Source organism: Panthera pardus, unplaced genomic scaffold, assembly GCF_024362965.1.
Source record: "Panthera pardus isolate Hobbes unplaced genomic scaffold, ASM2436296v1 HiC_scaffold_27, whole genome shotgun sequence".
NCBI lineage: Eukaryota > Metazoa > Chordata > Mammalia > Carnivora > Felidae > Panthera > Panthera pardus.
In genome coordinates, this window is record NW_026526843.1 from 30,522,415 (window position 1) to 30,541,143 (window position 18,729).

Genomic DNA, 18,729 nt, shown 5'->3' on the forward strand with positions numbered 1-18,729 from the left:
GTGGCTATTAAACGGACTCTTGGATTCAACAAGGCACCCATCTGCTCAGAACCGTCCACTGACCTCCAAGCCCCTTCCCTATCCCCCCTTTCTAACCTCCTCTTCCACTGCTCAGCCCAATGCAAGCTTCTCTGGCCACACTCACCTCTCAGCTATTCCTCGCATGAGCCAAGCGCACTCCTGCCTCAGGGCCTTTGCCCTGTCTATTTCCTCTGCTGTTTGCTCCAGCCTCCCCGGATAGCCACGGTCTTACTCCATCATTTCATTTAGGTGGCTCCCTGAGGCCTGCTCTGGCCACCGCGTGGAAAATTGCAAGCCCCACCGACACTCACTTCTAGCCCCCTTTCTGGGTCATTCTGCCCCGTTACACCGGAACGTAAGCTTTGTGTTTTCTGATTTGTTCCCAGCTGTATCCCCAGCACTGAGAACTATGCCTGACACGTAGTTCATACACAATAAAGATGGGAATAAATAGACAAATGAAGAAATCACACTGTGCCAAGTGCTCTCAGGGATCCCAACCAACCAACCAACCAACAAAACGCAACCATTCTTGCCGTTGACCTTGGGAGATTCCCAGTCTCAGGTGTGGACAGGTATAGAAGACAATTAAGGAAAACGCAACAAACAAACAAATGTAAATGGCAAACACGTTCGTTTGTGAAACGGGTCTCAGAGAAAGGCAAGACAGGCCAGTGTGGCGGGAACTGCTTTTGAAGACTTCTTGGACTAGATGGGAATTGAACTAGGCCTTGAAGGATGACCAGAACTTGAGAGAGACAAACAGGAAGACAGAGAGACAGAAAGAGAAAGAGAAAGAGAAATGAGTGAACAGCATTTTATGGCTGGATCTTATACGCAATAAGGAGCCACGGAGCACTTTTACGAGCAAGGTGGTGACATTGTGAAGGTGATATTCGGGAGGGGTGCCTGGGTGGCTCAGTCGGTTAAGCGTCCACCTTCGGCTCAGGTCGGGATCTTGTGGTTGGTGGGATGGAGCCCCGCGTCGGGCTCTGTGCTGATGGGTCGGAGCCTGGAGCCTGCTTCGGATTCTGGGTCTCCCTCTCTCTCTGCCCCTCCCCCACCTGTCCTCTCTCTCCCTCTCTCATATATAAATAAACATTAGACAATTTTTTTAAGTTGAAACATATCTTGAAAAAGTGATACTTGGGAGATCTGGTTTTCTTGAATTATGAAAACTTCTCTAATTCTTGCCTGGAGGCAAGAAGGCTGGAGAAAGACTGAGGGGGTGGCACTCGGGGACAGGGCCGGCCGCCAGGCCAACTTCGGGCTCCTCCACCAAACCCCAGGGGGGCCGTGAGGTTGGTTCTTCCCTGGGCCCCACTCCTCTGTGAAAGAGCATGCCCTTGAGGTCTGGCAGCCCGTTCTTTCTTGCGCCCCTTCAAAGCGTGCGATATCCCCTCCAGTCACTCCCTTCAGGCTGCAAGCTCTTCCTCTCTGGTCTCGGCCCTGTTCTGCTTTCCGACCCTTCGGTGTCCGAAAGAGGAAGAAGAGCCTCCATGCGTCAGCATCCAGGGCCCCACCTCTGGCTTTGGGTTTGGGGTGTTTTCACTGCTGCCACTACCCCAGCATCTCAGCCAGGACCCCCCACGACCTTTCACTGCACCCTCTCCCCCAACCTTGCACCTCGCCCAACTTAGGCCCTGCCCCCTACCCCGGCCCACAGCCACCATCTGTCTAATCTTTGCACACTGTCGAGGGCAGCCTTTATTTTATTTTATTTTATTTTATTTTATTTTATTTTTTAATTTTTAAAGCATTTGTTAAGTGTATTTATTTCTATTGAGAGAGAGAGAGGGAGAGGGAGAGTTGGGGAGGAGTAGGGAGAGAGGGAGGGAGGGAATCCCAAGCAGACCCCGCGATGCCAACACAGAGCCCGATGCAGGGCTCAAACTCACGAACCATGAGACGGTGACCTGAGCCAAAAGCAGCAGTCAGACGCTTAACCGACTGAGCCACCCAGGCGCCCCAAGGGGCAACCCTTTTAAAAAAAAAAAAAATTTTTTTTTTACGTTTATTTATTTTTGATAGAGACAGAGCACAAGTTGGGGAGGGGCAGAGAGAGAAGGAGACACAGAATCCAAAGCAGGCTCCAGGTTCCAGGCTCTGAGCTGTCAGCACAGAGCCTGACACGGGGCTCGAACTCACAAACCGCGAGATCATGACCCGAGCCAAAGTCAGACGCTTAACCGACTGAGCCACCCAGACGCCCCTAAGGGGCAGCCCTTTAATTGCATCACCACTTAGCTACCCTTAGTGTCTGTCTCTCCCATCTCAGCCTCAAGACTCCTCGGTTTAAAGATTCAAATGCTTCATTTGCATGTTAGTTCTCTGCACCTTCTTGCCCTGGAAAGTCTCCATTGTTCATTTGCCTGAAGCATGTGGGATAAACAATATTTACATCTGAACCTAGAAACCTCCAGTCCCTCTGGCCTCTTAGCCACCCCCTCGTTCACAAAGCGCCTGGGTGGCTCAGTTGGTTGAGCATCTGACTTCCGCTCAGGTCATGATCTCGCGGGTTCCTGAGTTCGAGGCCCGCGTCGGGCTCTGTGCTGACAGCCTGGAGCCTGGTAGGATTCTGTGTCCCCCTCTCTCTACCTCTCGGAGGAGGCCATTCGCATAGCTGTGACGCAGTGCAGAGGAATCAACGCTCAGAAGTCAGTTTGCCTTTCTACCTGTCATTTCCCTAAAGAAGCAAGGAACTGAGGCCTCAGGGTTCACTTGGAAAACACTGGGCTTGGCAGGGGCAGGGGGAGTGGGAACAGCAAAAACTCCTCCTTGGTCCCGAACTGGCCGATCTCTCCCACGTCCCTTCACCTGGATCGCCTTTTCCGATTGTGCCGTTTGGAACCAGACCCCTGCGTGGCTGCAGCCCTCCCCACTTGGTGGCACCCCCAGGGCTGAGCCGGCGTGTGTGCGCTCGGGGGGCTGTGTGCACTCTGTGCTAAGAACCAAAGCCCAGCCTCGCCGCCACTTCTCAGCCACAGAAGCGAAGGCCAGTCGTTTCAACTTCTCTGCGGCCTCAGTTTCCAGGACGGTACCACTCCTTGCAAATTTGACGAGGTTTGCTTTGTGACCCGGTGTATCGTTTACTTCCGTAAATGTCCGCGTTTGAGGATGAGCGTTTGAGGACAATGTATACGGTTGACTCTTGAACAATGTGGGGCTTAGGGGCGCCATCCCCGGGGGCGGTTGAAAAATCTGCAGATAAGTTTTGACTCCTCCCCCCACACTTAACCTACTCCCCCCAAATAGCCTACTGTTGATATGACGCCTTCCCAATAACATCAGCAATCAATTAGCACACTTTTTGTACGTTTTATGTATTATATACTGTCTTCTTACAATAAAGGAAGCTAGAGAAAAGAAAATCTTTGTAGGAAAATCATAAGGAAGAGAAAATACGTTCACAGTACTCTGCCGTATTGATTGAAAAATTCCGCGCACAAATGGACCCGCGCAGCTCAAACCTGTTCTGTTCCAGCAGCAACTGTATTCTCAAATTATTAGTGTTCTACCTTTGTCCGTTAAGTCAAATTTGTGAATCCTGTTGGTCACATTAATATTCTTGCTCTTTTTTTTGCCCGTTGGACCTATCAGTTGCTGAGAGACCAGTTAAAATCTCCCATTACGGGGGCGCCTGGGTGGCTCAGTCGGTTAAGCGTCCGACTTCGGCTCAGGTCACGATCTCGCGGTCCGTGAGTTCGAGCCCCGCGTCGGGCTCTGGGCTGATGGCTCAGAGCCTGGAGCCTGCTTCCGATTCTGTGTCTCTCTCTCTCTCTGCCCCTCCCCCATTCATGCTCTGTCTCTCTCTGTCTCAAAAATAAATAAAAACGTTAAAAAAAAAAAAAGCACACAAAATCTCCCATTACGATACCATGATGGGCAGATTTCTCAAATTCTCTGTAGATAGTAGTTCTAATACATTTACGCTTCTTTCTACCACCTGATTTTGTGCCATTTGTCCCACTTTTTTCTGTTTCTTTTTGTCCTTTCCTCTCTTGACTTCTTTCCAATGTTGTGGGGCCCTTGGGAGTCTGTTTCTCATCACAAGAGCCTGTTGTGCGTTCGGGGTTTAGTTGTAAGGGTTCAACGAGATGAAGAAGCTCACACCAAATGTTAATCCAGTGCCTAACATATAGTAAACACTAATAAATGGGAACTATTATTAGAAGGTTCTAGTACTCTTTCATCTTTGGGGTTCCCTCGTCTCTTACGGTTCCTCTTCTATTGTTCTCCTTTCTGCTGACATTGTCCTATTTGCTCTCAGTCCGCTTTCTTTCATTTCTCCTTTACTACCATTCGGTTTCCTGTTTCCTCTTACTTTTTCATCCCCAGGCTTCTCTGTGTGCAAGACGCAATGGCGAAGCCCCTCCGGGAAGCGAGTCACTGTGGAGGGGCGTGGTGGCACAGCGGGGTCAGGAGGCAAGACAGCACTGCCTTGTCCCCTAATGCCCGTTCCACAGGGTGACAGAGGCACCGCCCGGCACGAAGTGAACCCTACGTGTCACTCTAGGTTGGCCACGGTACAATTGGGTCAGCTGGGCTCATTGGCGTCTGTGAAACGGGTACAAAGCCATAGAACTCACCACTTCGGGCGAACAGTCTCATTCCTCAGTGCCTTCGCCTGTAGAATCCAGCTGGGGCCCAGGAGCACTGCTGTCGGAACATGGGTGTCACCTCACTAGGAGTTTGTGTATGTACAAACCAGAACCTGGAAAGAGGAACCATTTGTGCTTGAACACGTTGCGGTCAGAGGAACATTTTGTCATCATCGTTGTGACAGAGGTGCAACTAAAGTTAGCAAGCTGTGGATTTGTTTGCGCGCGCGTGCGTGTACGTGTGTGTGTGTGTGTGTGCGCGCGCGCGCCTGTATGATGCTTGGAGAAAGCAACCCATAGATGTTTCCGAAAAGCAAAAACTCCCCAGACCAAAAAAAGAAGCCCTCTTCTGATGTGGTCTTTGCCCTGGCCATCCCTTACTCCTGTTACTTCAGAGTTTTGCTTTTTCTGTGTCCTTCGTAGCATGACAGTCTCTCAAGATAGATTGTGTCACCGGAGGAACATTGGCCCTTGGTGGAGTTTTGGGTGTTTTTCTCTTCTCTGGTGGTTTCCACACTTGGATTGAAATACACAGGGGTGTCGGACTTCCATATTTTACGTGGGCCTCGCTCAACTATAATCTTTGATAGCAATTGAACAGATGCTTTGCCTTTTCACAGGAAATTTTAAAGAGATGCTGTTGATATTTTTGAAATCTCTTTCATGCAAAAGTGCCATTTCCACTTCCAATGTAGAGGAAATGCGATACATTCCTGGCTGTTGGCATTTATGATCCCCACATGCCTCTCTATGATTCAGAAGTTCTAAAAAAAAAAACAAACCAAATGATATATAACATACTGGGTCTGTCTTCGTGAAAACAGGAAACAGGAAAACTTAATTTCTTGTAAGCCGCAGAAAGGATATGGAGTAGAAGGTGAGATAAACATATGCTGGGGGTAGAGGTGCAAAGTGGGAAAAGGAATAGAGATATGAGAGAGAGAAAGAGAGGGAGGGAGGGAGAGAGAGTCTTCCAATTTGAGTAGTCAGATAAATATTTGATTGAAGTGACTTTTTTTTTTAACGTTTTATTTATTTTTGAGACAGGGAGAGACAGAGCATGAACAGGGGAGGGTCAGAGAGAGGGAGACACAGAATCCGAAACAGGCTCCAGGCTCTGAGCGGTCAGCACAGAGCCCGACGCAGGGTTTGAACTCACGGACCGTGAGATCATGACCCGAGCCGAAGTCGGCCGCTTAACCCACTGAGCCACCCAGGCACCCCTGATTGAAGTGACTTTGAGTGAGTTTTACTTCCCCTAGTATGCTCCAGACCAGGGACTCTCTAAATGTTTACTCTTAGGACCCCTTTAAACTCTTAAAAATTATCAAGGACCCAGGGCGCCTGGGTGGCTCAGTCGGTTAAGCGCCCAACTTCAGCTCAGGTCATGATCTCACGATTCATGGGTTCGAGCCCCACATCAGGCTCTCTGCTGTCAGCACAGAGCCCGCTTCCGATCTTCTGTCCCCCTGTCTGCCCCTCCCCTCCATGCACACACATGCAATCTCTCAAAAATAAATAGACATTAAAAAAGATTATCAAGAACTGTAAGCTCTGCCTCAGAGTTTACTTCCTGGGGAGCCTAACCTGTGACAAGTGTCCAGCACAGCGCTTATGACATTTGTGTTTAAATTTTTTTTTTTTTACGTTTATTTATTTTTGAGACAGAGAGAGACAGAGCATGAACGGGGGAGGGTCAGAGAGAGAGAGGGAGACACAGAATCTGAAATAGGCTCCAGGCTCTGAGCTGTCAGCACAGAGCCTGACGCGGGGCTTGAACTCACAAACCGCAAGACCATGACCTGAGCCGAAGTCGGATGCTTAACCGACTGAGCCACCCAGGTGCCCCTGACATTTGTGTTTAAACTATGGAAGGAACTAGTTTCCTCAGTTACAGGTATACTTGACCTTGAACAAACTACATCTAATAGCTTTTAGACACACGTGGGGATTATTCATTTTGTTAACAGATTTTTTAAATCGTTTAAGGTCTTTCTCGATCCTAGGATTTATTAAAAACTAAGGTGTAATAATTAGGGAAATGCAAATCAAAACCTCAATGAGATGCCACTTCACAGCCATTCAGATGGCTATTATTTTTTAAACAACAGGGAAAAGGGGGGCCTGGGTGGCCCAGTTGGTTCAGCATCCAACATCCGACTCTCTTCGGCACAGGTCATGATCCCAGGGTCGTGTGATTGGTGGAATGGAATGTTAATCAGTCTTAAAAAGGAAGGCAATTCGGACACGTGCTACGACGGTGTTGAACGTCGAAGATATTACGCTAAGTGGAATAAGCCAGAGACAAAAGGACAAAGATTGTATTATTCCTCTTCTAGGAGGTCTCTAGAATGGTCAGATTCATAGAGACAGGAAATAGACACGTGGTTGCCAGGGCTGGGGGAGGGGGAAATGGGGAGTCATTGCTTCACGGATACAGTTTCAGTTTGGGATGATGAGAAAGTTCTGGAGATGGAGGGCGGTGATGGTGGCACAACTGTGCGAATGCCCTTAATGCCACTGATCTGTACACTTAAAACAGTTAAAAGGAACCAAAAAAGAAAGAAAGAAAGAAAGAAAGAAAGAACGAAAGAAAATGGTTTAAATGGAAAACGTTAGGTTATGTGTATTTTAGCACAATAGAACAATGGAAACGAGTTTTAAGGTATAAATGTCTGAAATCTTGCAATACACTAGTAAAAGGTTGCTTAAAAGGGTTAATGAATCATTCCTTCTTATTGCCAAATAAAAGTTCATTGCATGGATTATACCACCTTGAAAACATGAGCCTCAGCGAAAGAAGCCAGTCATTCAGTAGGCTCCGCCCCCAACGTGGGGCTTGAACTCACAACCCTGAGATCAAGAATCACATGCTCTACCCACTGAGTCAGCCAGGTGCCCCTGAATTCAATTTAAATGACTGAATTACATCTCAATAAGGTGGGTGCTCACAAAAAGGTTAATGAAAACCAAAATAATAGACAGCCTCTCTTGAGGAATATCTTTCTGAACTGACCCAGGAAATTAAACTTTGATGCCTCGGTGTGGAAAAGTTCATGGGTTTTCTTGTATTTCCCTTTGATCATCCAGTAAATATTTATCGAAAACTTGTGGGCAAATAACACTATTGAAGGTACAGAGCGATCCCCAAAAAAATTGTTTTAAAATATTGTGCCTGCATAGATCGATGGGACAGAATAGAGAGCCCAGAAATAAATCCATGCTTACATGGTCGGTTAATCTTTGATAAAGGAGACAAGAATATACAATGGGGATAAAGACAGTCTCTTCAATAAATGGTGCTGGGAAAACGGGACAGCTCCATGCAAAAGACTGAAACTGGACCACTTTCTCATACCATACACAAACATAAACTCAAAATGGATCAAATACTTAAATATAAGACTTGGAACCATAAAACTCCTAAAAGAAAACCTACGCAGTAATCTCTTGGACGTCGGCCTTAGTGATATTTTTCTGGAGTTGTCTCCTGAGGCAAGGGAAACAAAAGGAAAAATAAACTATTGGGCCTACATCAAACTGAAAAGCTTTTGCATAGCAAAAGAAGCCATCGACAAAACGAAAAGGCAACCTACTGAAGGGGAGAAGATATTTGCAAATCATATATCTGATAAGGGGTTAATATCTAAAATCTTATAAAGAACTCATGTAACCCAACACCAAAAAACCCACAAATACCTGATTAAAAATGGGCAGAGGACCTGAATAGGCATTTTTCCAAAGAAGACATACGGGTGGCCAACAGACACACGAAAAGATGTTCCACATCACTGTTCACGGGGGAAGTACAAATCAAAACCACAATGCGATGTTACCTCACACCTGTCAGAATGGCTAGTATTAAAAAGGCAAGAAAGAAGTGTTGGCAAGGATGTAGAGGAAAGGGAATCTTGGTGACTGTTGGTGGGAATGTAAGCAGGTGCAACCACCATGGAAATCAGAATGGGGGGCTCCTAAAAAATTAAGGATCAAAATGCCACATGACCCAGTAATTCCACTTCTGGGTATTTACCCAAAGAAAACAAAAACACTAATTTGAAAAGATTATGCGCCCCTATATTTATTGCAGTATTATTCACAATAGGCAAGACATACAAGCCACCTAAGTGTCCGTTGGTCAATGAATGGATAAAGAAGATGTAGCGTGTATATGTACCCACACACACACACACACACACACCAGAATATTCTTTTTTGTTTGTTTGTTTGTTTGTTTGTTTAGTTTTGAGACAATGCGAGAGACAGAGTGCAAGCAGTGGAGGGGCAGACAGAGGGAGACACAGAATCCGAAGCGGGCTCCGGGCTCCGAGCTGTCCGCCCAGAGCCCGACGCGGGGCTCGAACTCACGAACCGCGAGATCATGACCTGAGCCGAAGTCGGACGCTTAACCGACTGAGCCACCCAGGCGCCCCCACACCGGAATATTCTTCCTCAGCCATAAAAAAGAATAAAATCTTGCCATTCGCGACAACGTGCCTGGACCCGGTACACTATCTGAAATAAGACAGAAAAACACAAGACTTCCCTTACACGTGGAATCTAAAACACAAGACAGGTGAACAAACAAGCAACAAGCAGAAAGAGATTCGTACGTGTAGAGAACAAACCGGGCGTTGCCAGAGGGGAGGGAGGTAAGGGGATGGGTGAAGGGGATCAGGAGGTACGAACTTCCAGTTATGGAAGAAATCAGTCATGGGGATGAAAAGTACCACATAAGGAATGAAGTCAGTAACACTGCAATAACTTTGTATGGTGACAGGTGGTAACTACCCTTAGGGTAGTGAGCATTTTGTAATGTATATAATCGTCGAATCACTATGTTGTACACCTGAAAATACTGCAAGATCGTAGGTCAACTATATTTCAGTTAAAAATAATATGGTGTCTTTCAGAAGCTTGCTCTCTGGTTAAGGGGACAAGCCATACACACGTGAAATGAGATTGATCAAGGCGATGCCATGTTGGAGTTCTATTATCAACTCTTGCTAATGATCCCCTTTGCGGGGCGCCTGGGTGGCTCAGTCACTTGAGCGTCCGACTTCGGCTCAGGTCATGATCTCGCGGTCCGCGAGTTCGAGCCCCACGTCGGGCTCTGCGCTGACAACTCAGAGCCCGGGGCCTGCTTCGGATTCTGTGTCTCCCCCTCTCTCTGCCCTTTCCCCACTCATGTTCTATCTCCGTCTCAAAAGTAAATAAACATTAAAAAATACTAACTAAAACAAAATGATCCCACTTGCCACATACAACCAGCGGAAAGTATCACTGTAAAATTAGTCATACTGAAAATAGGGTCTTTGAGTGGTTAAGGTCAAGGGATCTGAAGCCAGAGTGCCTGGTGTGAATCCTGGCTCGATCACTTACTAGCTGTGTGACCCTGTGTGAATTATTTAACTTCTCTGTGCCTCTGCTTCCTCCTCTGAAAATGGGGGTGATTATGATAATAACAGCACCCACTTCAGATGGGTCGTTGTGAGTATTAGATGTGTTAATGCATGTAAAGTGCTTAGGGCCGACCCTGGCACATAGCAGATGCTTGAGAAAAGTATTAGTTACTGCTATTTCTGGAAAATGGTGAATATTGAATATTTGTCCCGTGAAAAACCTTAAGCATACATTAAAAGATACTTCTTAACAGAGCTGTGGCCCTTTGGACAGAGATTTCAACAGCACATATGACAGGGTGTGATTCAGGAATGTCACAGTGTTACTGGCTTGCGGTATCCAGAATGTTCAGTATCCTGATTGGGCACAAATTAGGGATTCAATTAGTACTAGAATGTAATGAAACAAATTAGATTAAAATGTTATCCAAAAAGTATAATGAGATTATAGTTTTTGCTACTTTCTAATTTTTTTCTCAAAATGACTGGGTTTCTTTTGTCTTTATATTTGCATTGTTAATATTTCAAGTATACAGAAATGCATAGAAACAACATGATGAACACACATATACCCATTACTAAGCCTTATTAAACTGTAACCCTACTTACCTGAGTTTCCTTTCTCTCTAGGAATTAAAACATCATAAACAGAGCTGATACACCATCTCTCCATAGAGGTACCATTATCTTTAAAAAAAATTTATTTTTAATGTTTATTATTTTTGAGAGAGAGACAGCACATAAGCAGGGGAGGGGAGAGAGAGAGAGGGAGACACAGAATCCGAAGCAGGCTTCAGGCTCCAAACTGTCAGCCCAGAGCCCAATGCGGGGCTTGAACTCACGAACCGTGAGATCACGAACTGAGCCGAAGTCGGGCGCTTAAGGAACTGAGCCAGCCAGGCGCCCCATGTATCTTGTTCTTCCATTCTATGTAGCTTCTGTTTCTCAGGTCACCTCATGGTCCAAGATGGCTGCTCTTGCTCAAGCCTTCACTTTTACATTCCAGCCAGCAGGAAAGAGTAAGAGGTTAAGAATAAGGGACCCGGCAGTTGTCTTTTTTTTTTTTTTTTAATGTTTATTTTTGAGAGAGAGAGAGAGAAAGAGACAGAGCATGAGCGGGGGAGGGGTAGAGAGAGAGAGGGAGACACAGGATCTGAAGCAAGCTCCAGGCTCTGAGCTGTCAGCACAGAGCCCGATGTGGGGCTCGAACTCACAAGGGGCGAGATCATGACCTGAGCCGAAAGTCAGACGCTTAACTCACCGAGCCACCCAGGCGCCCCGCAGCAGTTGTCTTTTAAGGAAAATGCTCAGTAGCTTCCGTATGACATTTGCTTTTATGTCCCTGGTCAGAACTTAGTCACAGTAGCTATTATTCAGGGTGGCCATGTATCCAACTGAAAATTAGGAGTTCTCTTACTGTGGATGTACGGGAAAATGATGTTGGGGGATAACAGTCTTGGCCACAAGGGTCAAACCTCAAGTCAGTAGGTCACAAGTTACCTGCACACCACCCTGGGTCTTAGCTCTCTTGTCCTCTCTGGCACCCGATTTTCTTGTACTCTCAACTGTGCCTTTCAGCCATTTATCCGATAAATATTTCGTTAAGCACCTACTATGGGCCAGAAACTGTTTTCAGAGCTGGCGTTACAGCAGGGACCACGACAAAGGCCCTGCCCTCACGATGCTTACATCATAGTTGAGGGAGACAGACCATAAAGGAACCAGAAAAGGCAACACGGAAATGTCGGAGGGTGTGGATTGGTATGGAGACAAATAAAGCAGGTTGCGAGGCAAATGGATCGGGCTGAGAGTAGAGCGAGCAGTTATTTCGGGAAGGCCTCTGCGGTGAGGTGACATTTGAAGAGAACCCTGCATGAAATGAGGGAGAAACCTATGGCGATGTTTCGGGCAAGAGCATTCCGGGCAGACATAAGAGCAGGTGCAAATGCCCTGGGGTGGAAGTGGACATGGCGTGTTCAAGGGCCAGCAAGGTGGCCTGTGTGACTGAAGCAGGCTGGGAAGGTCGGAGAGGGATAGCAGCGGTGTGCCAGAGGTCTGCCAGGGCTTTGTAGACTTTTGTTTTTACTGGAGCGAGTAGCGGGGCCATGGGAGGGTTTAAATGGAGGCAAGACGGGATCTGCCTTATGTTTTAAAAGGATCACTTCAGCTATTGAGTTGAGTTGGTAAATGGTGGATGCAGAAGACCACGGTGGTGGGCCAGGCAGGGGATGCAAGTTATTTGAACTAAGACGGTAGTAATGGAGGGGCGAGAAAGGGTAAGATTATATTTTGAAGGTACGCCAAAAATTTTGCTGAGGGGTTACAAGCAAGATGTAAGAGAAAGAGAGAGGCAGTAGAGGCGACTGCTAGGTTTCTGGCCTGAGCCACTGGTGGAGGGGCGATGCCATTTCCTGAGATGGGAAACTGGGCAAAGAGCAGGTTTGGGGGATGGAAATCGAGTCCCGTTTCAACCAGGTTATATTTGATTTGTGGGCATCGGATGTTTGAATTGAGAGAAATCTGGGTTGAAGATACGATTTGGGAGCCATCAGCACATACATGGCCATGAGATTGGATGAGATCACCAGGAAAGGCAGCAGGGAGGTTGATAGATTTGGCAACAGGAGGACAAGGACATTCTCTTCTGATTCTTCCTGGTGTTGTTTTTTTTTTTTTCAGTGAAATCATAAGAATGATTATTTGCCAGCGGGGTGGTGAGATGGTGAAGAGGAAACTGGAGGTTTGGGGAGACGGGAGACAGTATATCTATTCATGATGTTTTATATATAAATATATATATATATATTTTTTTAATTAATTACTTAATTTCTAAAGTAGGCTCCATGCCCAATGTGGGGCTCGAACTCATAGCCCCGAGATCAAGAGTCTCATGTTCCACTGACCGAGCCAGCCAGGTGCCCCAGCACCCCTGTGATGTTATATTTTATAAAACATTTCTTTTTTTAAAAAATGTTTATTTGTTTTGAGAGAGAAAGAGAGAGAGAGAGAGACAGGGAAAGAGAGAGAACAGGGTAGGGGCAGAGAGAGAGGAAGAGAGAAAGAATCTCAAGCAGGCTCCACACCATCAGCACAGAGCCCAAGGTGGGGCTCGAACCTACGAACTGTGAGCTCATGACCCAAACCAAAATCGAGAGCTGGACGCTCAACCGACCGAGCCACCCAGGCACCCCTATTTTATAAAACATTTCTAAGCGTTTGTCATGGGGAGGGGTTTTGCATTATCCAATGAGCAGTTTGTTGTCATAGCTCACTTTTATGAGGAAAAGTGGTCCCTTTTTTTTATTTTTAGAGAGGGAGAGAGAGAGAATCCCAAGTAGGCCAGGAGCCTGATGTGGGGATCGATCCCACGAACCATGAGATCATGACCTGAGCAGAAATCAAGAGTCAGACGCCTAACCAACTGAGCCACCCAGGTGTCCTAAAAAAAGATCCTTTGAAATGAAAAGGCGTGTAGCTACTTAAATCATCCTATCCAGCGTAAGCCAAAAGATGCTTTATTAAGAAACTGACCTTGGGGCGCCTGGGTGGCTCAGTCGGTTAAGCGTCCGACTTCAGCTCAGGTCACGATCTCGCGGTCCGTGAGCTCGAGCCCCGCGTGGGGCTCTGGGCTGACGGCTCAGAGCCTGGAGCCTGCTTCCGATTCTGTGTCTCCCTCTCTCTCTGCCCCTCCCCCATTCATGCTCTGTCTCTCTCTGTCTCAAAAATAAAGGTTAAAAAAAAAAATTAAAAAAAAAAAAAAGAAACGGACCTTATTAGACAACAGAAAAAAAGGAAACAATCGAAAACCCGAAAATGTTTCTTACATTCCAACAAATGAATAAAAGAAAAGAGAAATGATAAAACAAAATAAAGGCTTTTTCCTTCTTTACATAGAAGGAGTGATGTCAGAGATTGATTTCTGTTTCTTGCTCCCACCAAGACTCGGTGACTGTCATCATGCAGGCAGGGTGAACTCCCACGTTGTTTGGCCTCTGGTCACATGTCCAGAGAAGGCTGCTTCTGTCCAATGCCACACTGTATAGGATAGACAGGACGGAGGACTAGAACTTGAGAGGCAGATGTTTCCGGGGTCCTTTGCAGATTAGCTGTGTCCTAGGCACATGCAGATAGTGTGGCTCCAAGGGAAAGTAGGTCCAAATGTCCCATCTGGAGACCACTGGAAAAAAGAGGCCAGACCCAGTCCAGCCAGTCCCTGAGGTTAGGCAGAGTCTGCGTGCGCTCAAGTCGTCTTTCCCATTCTTTTTGTAGTCCTTTCCACTGGGACTGGATTACAGAACACCATGTACTCTCTTCTCCCAGGCCACTGCAGAAAATGGTGGCATACCTTAACACATTGGATCTCCGGTGCCAGATGAAGGAAGAAGCAAACTCGTCTGTAGCTTATGCTGCATACTGTGAAGAACCTAAAAATATGAGAAGCACAGGTATTTTCATGTACCATAGCTGTAGAGGATCTTTCTTGCAGTCTTCCATTCTGCTTAACTGTCAGAAAGCAATGTGGGCAAGTACCTGAACTAAAATGATGTAAACATGGATGTTTGCCAACCATTTGCAGTTTCCCCTCTCCAAATTGCCCGTTCCTGTCCTTTACCCATTTTCCTATGGGGGAATTCATTTTATTGATTCGTAAGAGCTCTTTTCATATTAAGGTTATTTATCCTTAATCTGTCATATGTGCTACAAATATTTTACTCATTTTTTCCTTTGGCTTTACTTATGTTTTTTTTTAACTTATTCATTTTGAGAAAGAGAGAGAGAGAGAGAGTGAGTGGGAGGGGCAGAGAGAGAGGAAGAGAGTGAGAATTCCAAGCAAGCTCTGCACTGTCAGCACAGAGCCGGATGTGGAGCTCAAACCCACGAACCGTGAGATCATGACCTGAGCCAAAATCAAGAGTCACATGCTCAACTGACTGAGCCGCCCGGGCACCCCTACTTATGTTTTTAATTTAGCTTTTATGTGATCAAATTTATTAGTTGCTTTTCCTTTTTGACTTCTGGATTCTGTGTCTTCCTTAGCAAGACCTTCCCAACCTCAAGATTGTACACATGGTAACACATGTTCAATTCTATTTCTTAAGGGTCTTGTTTTTTACATAATAAGACTCTGATAAACTTGAAATTTATTTTTTTGTGTAAATAGTGAGGTAGGGATCCCTTAAATATTGTGCAAATACTTAGCCAGTTATTCCAACACATCGGTTGAATAATCCCGACACAATTTATTGATTTATTTCTTGAAATGCAATCTTTGTCATATAGATTCGTACATACACACGGATCTTTTCTGTGACATCCTTCTGCCTATTTTTATATTGGCAAATGCCCAGTTCCTAAAACGTCTGTGAAGACTTACTTTTTTAAGAGCATTTTTTTAAGGTTCGCAGCAAAATTGAGGGGAAAGTACAGAGATTTCCTACATACCCTGTGTCCCCACATATGCGTAGCCTCCCCCATTATCAACAGCTTCCATCAGAGTGGTATATTTGTTACAGCTGGCGAGCCTACACGGACACATCATAATCACCCAAAGTCCATAGCTCACCTTAGGGTTCACTCTTGGTGTTGTACATCTTGTGGATTTGCACAAATCTCTAATGACGTGTGTGCATCATTATGATATCCTAGAGTATTTTCACTCCCCTAAACATCCTCTGTGGTTCATCTGTTCATCCCTCCCCACCCCCAACCCCTGGCAACCACTGATCTTTTTATTGCGGCCACAGCTTTGCCTTTTCCAGAATGCCATAGTTAGAATCAGACGGTATGCAGCCTTTTCAGATTGGTTTCTTTCACTTAGTAGGATGCATTTAAGGTTCTTCCGTGTCTTTTCATGGCTTGATGGCTCATTTCTTTTTAGCTCTGAATCCTATCCCACTGTCAGGATGTATCGCGGTTTATCCATTCACCTAGTGAAGGACATTTTGGTTGCTTCCGAGTTGTGGTAATGACGAGTAACGCCGCCATAAATATTCACGTACAGGTTTTTGTGTGGACATGAGTTTTCTTTTTTTTTATTAAAAAAATTTTTTTTGAATGTTTATTTATTTTTGAGACAGAACATGAGCAGGGGAGGCGCGGAGAGAGAGGGAGACCCAGAATCCGAAGCAGGCTCCTGGCTCTGAGCAGTTAGCACAGAGCCCGACACGGGGCTCGAACTCACAAACCGAGAGATCATGACCTGAGCCGAAGTCGGACGCTTAGCCGACTGAGCCACCCAGGCGCCCCTGGACATAAGTTTTCAATTCCTTTGGGTACATACCAAGGGAGAGTGCCGGATCATGGTATGAGCATGTGTCATTTCTAGAAACTGCCAAACTGTCTTTCGGCAGTTCTAACAGGTGCGTAGTGTTACGTCGTTGTTGTTGAAATTTGCATTTTCCTGTTGATGTCTCACGTGGAATAGCTTTGTAAGTGCTTCTTCTTTTTTTTTTTTTTTTGCAAATATTTTCTCCTAGTCAGTGGCTTTTCTCATTCTCTTGGCATGGTCTTTCAAAGAGCAGAAGTTTTGATTTTAATGAGGTCCAGCTTATTAATTCTTTCTTTCATGGATCTGTCCTTGGTGTATCTAAAAAGGCATCACTCTGCCCAAGGTCATCTAGGCTTTCTCCTATGTTATCTCCTAGGAGCTTTAAACTTTCTTTTTTTAAATTGTTTTTAATTTTAATTTTATTTTTTAGAGAGGGAGAGGGAGGGAGAGAGAGAATGAGCAGGGCACGGGCAGAGAGAGGGAGAGAGAGAATCCCAAGCAGGCTTGGAGCCTGATGAGGGGCTTGATCCCACGACCCTGGGATCATGACCTGAGCTGAAATTAAGAGTCGGATGCTTAACTGACTGGCCACCCAGGCGCCCCTAAACTTTCTTGGTTTTATAGTTTTGCATTTTACGTTTAGATCTATGATCCATTTTGAGTTAATTCTTGTGAAGGGTATAAGGTAGGTGTCTAGATTCATGGGCGGGGGGTCGGGGGGGGGGGGTTGCATGCGGACGTCCGGTTATTCCTTAACCATTTATTGAGTAGACTATCTTTGCTCCATCGTATGACCTTCGTTCCTTTGTCAAAGACTAATGGACTCTATTTATGAGGGTCTATTTCTTTTAAAAAAATTTTTAAAATTTATTTTTGAGGGGGGCGGGACAGAGGATCTGAAGCAGGCTCCGTGATGACAGCAGTGAACCCAACACGGGATTTGAACTCATGAACCATGAGATCATGACCTGAGCTGAAGTTGGACACTCAATTGACTGAGCCACCCAGGGGCCCCTATGAGGGTCTATTTCTAAGCTCCCTATTCCGTTCCATTGATCTGTCTCTTTTTCATCAATATCACACTGTCTTCCTATCACCTCATAGTAAGTCTGCAGGTTGGGTAATGTCGGTCCTCCCATTTTGTTCTGCGAATGCCCACTTTGAACTAGCTATAGATTATTTAATTAGCTATATCATTTTAATATCTGATAGGGCAAGCCTTTCTTATTCCTCTTTTTTTACATCCTTCAGAAGATAGTCCTCTCAGGGTGCCTGGGGGGCTCAGTCGGTCGGTTAAGCATCCGACTTCGGCTCAGGTCATGATCTCACAGTTCATGGGTTTGAGCCCCACGTCGGGCTCTGTGCCCACGGCTCTGAGTCTGGAGCCTGCTTCGGATTCTGTGTTTCATTTTCTCTGCCCCTTCCCCGCTTGTGCTCTCTCTCTCTCAAAATTAAATACACACTAAAAATTTTTTTAAAAAAATAAAAAGAAAATCGTCCTCTGAACCTAGTGCTTTTCTTCCGGCGCTAATTTCTTAAGAGGTCTTGGGTTTTGTTTTATGGGAATTAAAGTCCTTCATAGGTGGCAACAAGTTGGGGGCTTGGCGGGGGAGAAGGACTTCACCAGAAAGTACAAGAAACAGCTCCAGAGATCGGGGAGCGGACCTTGAGCACGGCCAACCTGCAGACTAAGCGCCGGGTGAGAAATGAAGGTCAGGCCCACGGCTACTGCTTGTGGTCTGCAAGCAGGGGGGTGGGGGGAGGGGCAGATCGTTGCAACTAAGGACAAGCGCAGTCACCAGGAGGAAAGTGATCTCCCAGCGGACTTCCTGGTGGGATGCCCAGCCAAAGGGGCCCTGAGGACAAACCATCTGGTGGAGTGGCCATCGAGGAGTCCAGCGAGGCAGGCGGTCCTTCTTAAGCGGCATGACTGACATTAGGGGCTGGGTAAACTTTTGTGTGAGGGTCAGGGCCGCCTGTGCATAGTAGGATGCTTAGCCACATCCTCGGTCTCTGCCCACTAGCTGGCCCGCTTCCCCTTGGGACAGCTAAACATGTCTCCGGACGCTGCCAAATGTCCCCTGGGGAGCAAACATCACTCCCAACGAAGCACCAAGGTCTCGGAGCCTATGCGGCAAACAAATAACCGACGGGAGCGTGTGCGGTCAGCCGGCCGGGTGCCGGCGGTGGAGGTGCCCGTTGGCCTCCTAGAAAGGGGAAGCGCGACATACCCCATCCCCACTCCGCCACATCCTGGCGGCCGGGGAGGGATGCTCGGGTAGCCGACTTCCTAGCGACGGCAGAAGCAGAGCAGGGGCAGAGACCGATGCGCTCATGCCCATCTGAGGGAAGAAATCGTTGCCGGGGAATCGCCTGGCAGGGAGGGAACCTGAGGGCAGAAAAGGTATCCATCTCTGAGAACAACTGCACGTTTGGG